This window comes from Schistosoma mansoni, assembly GCF_000237925.1.
Source record: "Schistosoma mansoni, WGS project CABG00000000 data, chromosome 4 unplaced supercontig 0032, strain Puerto Rico, whole genome shotgun sequence".
NCBI classification, from domain to species: domain Eukaryota; kingdom Metazoa; phylum Platyhelminthes; class Trematoda; order Strigeidida; family Schistosomatidae; genus Schistosoma; species Schistosoma mansoni.
Window position 1 is genome coordinate 6,977 of NW_017386017.1, and position 7,485 is coordinate 14,461.

The window sequence follows — 7,485 nt, forward strand, 5'->3', positions numbered from 1 at the left end:
CTTTGGAAAGTTTGAGCAGCATTCCGTAATCGAAATGGCATTCGTAGAAACTCAAACAGACTGAAAGGAGTCGTGATAGTTGTTTAGTGCTTCTTTGGTCCCTTTCCAGTTATTCTTCATCGTAGTTTCTTCTTCTTTCACTAGATCCTGTAAAGCTTGAAACCTGTTTTTAAGAGTTATCTCAGATTGGTTGAGTTTGTGAGTATCTCGAAGGAAGGTTATATTGAACCTTTGTAATGCTGTTTGTCTAGTTGTCCAGTGTTTCTTTAGCTTCAGTCTCATCTTGGCCACAACCAGGTGGTGATCTGAAGCTATGTCAGCTCCTCTCCAGGTTCTCACATCTTTCATTGTCATTGTAATTTTTTATTGTTTCAAATGTGATCTATCTGGTTCTCTGTGGTGTGGTCTGGTGAGATCCATGTAGCTTCGTGTATGCGTTTGTGTGGAAATAATGTGCCGCCTATAATAAAATTGTTGAATGCACATAGATTTGAAAATCTCTCCCCGTTTTTATTTCTCTCCCCCAGTCCATGTCGTCCCATTATATCCTCATATCCATTGTTGTCCACTCCGACTTTGGCATTTAGATCTCGCATCAGGATGGTGAGGTCCTGGTTTATACTGGCACTATGACCAGCTTGTACTAAATGGGCCAAAATCGAGCTGCTTACTTTCTTCATCAGACCTTTGCTTAGCCACGCTGGGAGGTGTTCACGAGCACGAAAATGTAAATCCCTAGAACTTCGACCAATATAACTTGCTCCACAGGAGCAGTCGAACTGATAAATACAAAATGAAGTGGTCATTCTAGGAACTTCATCTTTAAGCCTCGGTGTCACCATTGGACGCGTAGAAAACACCAAACGTAGTTCACCTGCGTTGAAAGATTTTTGGATAGCATCCGTTATCAGTGTTTCCAAATATCTAAATCCTTATCTGATGATTATCTCACATACAAGTAAATAAAGAATGAGAACGTTTTAGAATAAATGAAATTACAGCAGATCAATTTAAATGTCTGATTTTTATCTGTGGATTAAAGAATCCGGAAGATATGGATATACGTACCAGAATTCTATCGCGCATTGAGCAGGAGCCTAACATGACCCTGCAAATGGTCACAACCGAGTGTCAACGGTTGTTAAATCTTAAACATGATACCACGATGGTACAGCAAAATACAAAGACTTCCAATCTTGCTTCAATAAATGCATGCAAATCATCCAAATCTTCCAATCAAAAGACGGCGAACATACAGCAGCCTTCTGGTAAACCACCATCACCATGTTGGTTCTGCGGATCATGGCATTTTGTGAAGTTATGCCCATTCAAGAACCACAAATGCCGCCAATGTCATCGCATTGGTCATAAAGAAGGTCACTGCTCCTCAGATAAACGTCAGTCCAAACATCGTGGCGTAAAGGCGAAGCGACAGCCACAGAGTCAAGTCAAAAGCACGTTTGCAACTTTTAAAGTTGGTTTTCAAAGTAAACGGAAGTATGTGAATTTATTAGTGAATGAAAAACCTATTCGTCTTCAGTTGGACACTGCTTCCGACATTACACTGATCTCCAAGAACACATGGAGTAAGCTAGGGTGCCCACCCATCCGACCAACAAAACATGTTGTTCGAAATGCTTCAGGCGACATAGTGAAGTTAACAGGAGAAGTCACCTGCAATGTGCAATTCAAGGAACATAAATTCACTGATGTTTGTTATCTAACAAATCGGCATGATTTAGATCTATTGGGATTGGACTGGATTGAGGAGATCGATGTCTTAAGTAGTTTATTAAATGAAGTATGTTCTCATAATTCTTGCTCTGAATCTATCCAGAATTCTCATGATATTTCTGAATCAAATGCCTCAGTTGTGTCATGTTCCCCTGATGTCTATGAACTAAATGCTTCCGATGTAACATGTTCTCGAAATATTTCTGAATCAAATTCCTCAGATTTAATGTGTTCTCATAATGATACTAAATCGAATAACTCCGATTTAATGTGTTCTCACAATGATGTTAAATCAAATGACTCCGATGGAACATGTTCACAAAATGATTCCCCATCAAATTCATCAAACAAAGTCTGCTGTCGTAAGGTCTCAAAATCTCATGCATTTGATTCCTCTATAGTGCCGACCGCACCTCACGCAAATAATCTTCGAAAACAAAAAGCAAAGCCCATTTTTAGACCAAAACGACCAGTACATTATGCTGCTCTGTCAGCCGCTGATCAAGAACTTGACAGTTTTGAAGCACTGGGTGTCATTCAGCCAGTAAATCACTCAAACTGGGCTTCTCCCATAATAGTTGTGAGGAAGATCGAAACTCAATGTAATCGCCATCATGGGGCGAAGCGGAGAATCTATCGTCGTTCCCGATTCTCACCTTCACAGAAAGCCGAGAAACCGTGCTCAATGGGGGAAATTTTGTTGAACAGTTTCGTCATAGGAAATTCAGCAACTAACAAGACTGTAAAACTTCAACAACATCCTAATAGGAGATCACGACGGAAACTCAAAGGACCTGATGCCATGCAAGTGGATCCCAAGAAAGGAGCATATTTTTCTGGGGGGAGATATCGATGATGATATCTTAGCTGCTGTTTGTAATTAGTGACTAACTGCTTTTCTTTTTTTTATTCCAGTTAACCAAATTGGTCTTTTCTTTTACAATGATCACAACGCCGTCCAGTTTCCCTTATGCACTCAGTCAATGGCAGTGATAACATAACTTTGTTTTTCGTCAAGGGGGAAGATGATGTGAACCGCAAAACAAGAAGCCTTAACAAATTACGGAAGCTATTTTTGGGGACGTTAATTCATTTAATTCAAAGCTTGTAAAACTGTAATATTTACCTTTGTCCCTAGCCTATTCTACAGATCATAAGCTTTCGTTTGATGTATGATTCATTGTCATAGCATTTTCTGTTCTAAAGCTATTGTCATTTAGACGTAATCTTTTGTACACTATTTTCTACTATAATCCCCCAGTTTTGGACATAATTGTATTTTTCTGATTATTGTACGTTGTGGTCAGCCTATTCATCTATTTATTCATGTAACTTTTCACCCTAATCTTAATTGGGAATTCGAGTGCTAGATCGGGGTTGGAATAAAGTGATTAGTGTTCCAGCTGTCTTTGTCTTCTCTCTCTCTCGCGTGCTTGCCAGCCAATCAGGGATAGAATAGTTTTCGTCTCTCTACCCCCACTTCGAACTCACGCATATTGGCCTCAAGGTTAAGCCAGTCAGCCTACCGGGTCAAGGTCTTAATCTACATTAGACAAGTCATACTCGGCACTAAAGTGGGTAGACAGATTCAAGGACGTAACATTTTCCATGTCCTACAGCTAATTGATTTTATCCTCAATATTTATTGGGTTAGAAATATATTGTTATGCACATTTGTATTTTCTACGAAAACCATTATTTTGCGTGTACTTTTTTTCACTGTCGGATTGTATACATGTGTACATTTCCCAGTGTTTTTTGCACGGTTCGCTCGCTTACGCTAGCATAAGTGTGCTTGGACACGAAGTTCATATACTTCTCGACGTACCAATTATCTCCTAAATATATCTTCAAACATTTGCTTTTTTGGTTGCTGGTTTTACTGGGTTTCTAATTTTCAGTTATCAAGGCTTCACAGACAACAGAGTTGCCAAGAGCTAAATACCCATGAAACTTCCGAACTTAATATGCTTCAGCGGAGTATTAATACGATTTCACCCAACTTCAGACACATTTAAGTGTCTCCCTATTATGTGACATTTAAAACAGAGCAAAGGGATTCTTTCAAAGGCATCTCACGCAAATAATCTTCGAAAACAAAATACAAAGCCCATTTTCAGACCACAACGACCAGTACGTTATGCTGCTCTGTCAGCCGCTGATCAAGAACTTGACAGTTTTGAAGCACTGGGTGTCATTCAGCCAGTAAATCACTCAAACTGGGCTTCTCCCATAATAGTTGTGAGGAAGATCGAAACTCAATGTAATCGCCATCATGGGGCGAAGCGGAGAATCTATCGTCGTTCCCGATTCTCACCTTCACAGAAAGCCGAGAAACCGTGCTCAATGGGGGAAATTTTGTTGAACAGTTTCGTCATAGGAAATTCAGCAACTAACAAGACTGTAAAACTTCAACAACATCCTAATAGGAGATCACGACGGAAACTCAAAGGACCTGATGCCATGCAAGTGGATCCCAAGAAAGGAGCATATTTTTCTGGGGGGAGATATCGATGATGATATCTTAGCTGCTGTTTGTAATTAGTGACTAACTGCTTTTCTTTTTTTTATTCCAGTTAACCAAATTGGTCTTTTCTTTTACAATGATCACAACGCCGTCCAGTTTCCCTTATGCACTCAGTCAATGGCAGTGATAACATAACTTTGTTTTTCGTCAAGGGGGAAGATGATGTGAACCGCAAAACAAGAAGCCTTAACAAATTACGGAAGCTATTTTTGGGGACGTTAATTCATTTAATTCAAAGCTTGTAAAACTGTAATATTTACCTTTGTCCCTAGCCTATTCTACAGATCATAAGCTTTCGTTTGATGTATGATTCATTGTCATAGCATTTTCTGTTCTAAAGCTATTGTCATTTAGACGTAATCTTTTGTACACTATTTTCTACTATAATCCCCCAGTTTTGGACATAATTGTATTTTTCTGATTATTGTACGTTGTGGTCAGCCTATTCATCTATTTATTCATGTAACTTTTCACCCTAATCTTAATTGGGAATTCGAGTGCCAGATCGGGGTTGGAATAAAGTGATTAGTGTTTCAGCTGTCTTTGTCTTCTCTCTCTCTCGCGTGCTTGCCAGCCAATCAGGGATAGAATAGTTTTCGTCTCTCTACCCCCACTTCGAACTCACGCATATTAGCCTCAAGGTTAAGCCAGTCAGCCTACCGGGTCAAGGTCTTAATCTACATTAGACAAGTCATACTCGGCACTAAAGTGGGTAGACAGATTCAAGGACGTAACAGGTATTGTACGAACCCTTTTTGACCGCGCACGCAAAATCTGCTCAAATGAGTGTCTGAAAGAAGAAGAAATGGCTCTAATCACCAAGTGCCTGCGTGAAAACACATACCCGGAGAAATTCATCCATAAATACGCAAACACCAACCGTCAAGTAAAGTATGATCGAGTGGAAAAGAAAACATGCTTCTTATACCTACGTTTCAAAGGAGATGAAATCGCTGGAATAATTAATCACAGACTTAATTCTGCGTTGAAAGCGACCTACCCAGCAGCTAAACTGACAACGGTGTGGGAAACTAACTGCTCACTCAAATAAGCTAAAATCGACAAGTCCTTTTTTCTCAGTAGCTCCGACTGCATTCACCAATTTACATGTACGTGCCAAAGTACATACATTGGAAGAACCGAGAGAAGAGTACATGTTCGCATTTCTGAGCATGTTCCTAAGAAACTGAGGCTGCGAGGGACCAGGGCTTTCAACAGTGCAATAGCTCGGCCTTTACTTGATACCGAGCACACCATTGATATTTCTCATGCTCTCAAACTTATCAGCAGACAAAGTACGACTGCTCTCCGGTTTGCTGAAGCGATCGCGATAAAAAAAACTCAAACCGGATCTATGTACTCAAAAAGAGACAGTGATAAACTTATTACTACCCTGGTAATCGTTTTTTTTGTTTTATTTTTTTTTATATTAGTTTTGTTTTGGTTAATATTTAGTTTTTATTATATTCTTCTTCCATTACCCATTTCTCAAACCACCCTTTCACATATCGCCGCTCACTTGTCTGTCTTAAATTATATGAACTCTCCAAATTCTATTCAATTATTATGTAACCCACCGCAATTTTTTTTAATACCATGACTACTTCATTACCTCTAAAGTCATCACACATTTGGTCTTATCTCTCTTTGAACTCACTCAACTATGACGCCACCCACCCTTTATGCTTCCTTCATTCTAATACCTAATAACCTCTGACCTTTCCTTGCATATATATATATATATATATATATATATAGTTATCATTGATAACCTTTTGTTATTCCAATCCTTTACATTAAATTATGTTAATTGTTCCACACTATTTATTACCCCAATGCTAAAACTCTAATACATATTTGGTTGTAAGCAGCTGATGAGAAACCACGAAATATAATGAATTCATATTATTCTGCATTAATATTTGTTCTGCCTTTATTTAAATTCATTTTTCAGTTAGATCGTCATCAGGTTTTACCCCAATAAACATGAATGTTTACATGGATATATGAAAATATTAAACCAATTATTGTAGTTTACGACGCTTAGTTGACAGTGGTCATGTGGGTAGATAAATGTGAATCATCTCGAGTAATCTATCGTATAGATCGTCGTTCCCTAAAGAGATGACTGTTACGTCCCGATATGGGACTCCTCAATAGTCCCCGTCCACGACCGTTATTACATTTGGGCCTATTGATCCAAGTTTAACTTCCTTCTCATGTCGAACTATTGACTGTAACTACTACTACTACTACTACTACTCTAGTGTAAATTGCATTGTAATATTTAGTATTTATCCACTAAATTGACGTCAGAATAAACGAAATCTCTGCGCATGACACACTTAGTAATAATGTAAACAAGGTGGATAACCTCAGTGCAAAATAATGTATAACCTGCTGGAAATCTTCTGTAGGACATAATAACAATTTTAATAATTCAGTCACACTGTAAATCCTACATTTATTCACACATATCCAAGTGCGCATGAACATACAAAGATAATCAACCTAGTGCTCAATGTATTTAAAATTATCAACTCGAGTTTTGACTGTAATATTTATGAAATGGAAAAATCCACATTAACAATGTGTAAAAATTAAGTATGGTAAAGTTGACAAGAGACATAATAAACACCTTTCTACTCAAAACTTCACTTTAAACGTTAAACCTGTAGTTTGATTTGTTTGCTTCTCTGTATTAGTTCGAGGTATAACCGGAGAAAGTCGTCGGCAAACAATTACCACAGTATCACCGATAAATTTTCATCCTAGTCCAGTAGGAATTCCATCTCTTTCAAGGCGTTTAACCGAAAGCTTATTGACTCCAACACGTTGGGCTTCAGCGATTATCTATCCGCATAAAGATAATTTTACAGAAGATATTTTTCGTAATAAAACAACCGAATATATCGAGTACAGGTAAGTTGTCATATTGATTTCGGCTATGTGTGTATTATGTTATTCGTAAGAGTATGGTTTCTGTCATTATTGATTAAATAATCCAGGTCAGTTTGTTTTTCTTGAAATCTCAGATTTTATTCTCATTAAATATGAATTGTTAAGATCCCTGAATTCCGGGCTAAATCTATTTATTGACTAGTACAATAGTATATTCAACAATAAATGATGAATTAGGCTCTACTTCGAAATAACGTCATCTGATTTCATTGTGTACGAGAAGGATTTCTTTATTAGTATGTTCTACATTTTTTTTGCTGAGA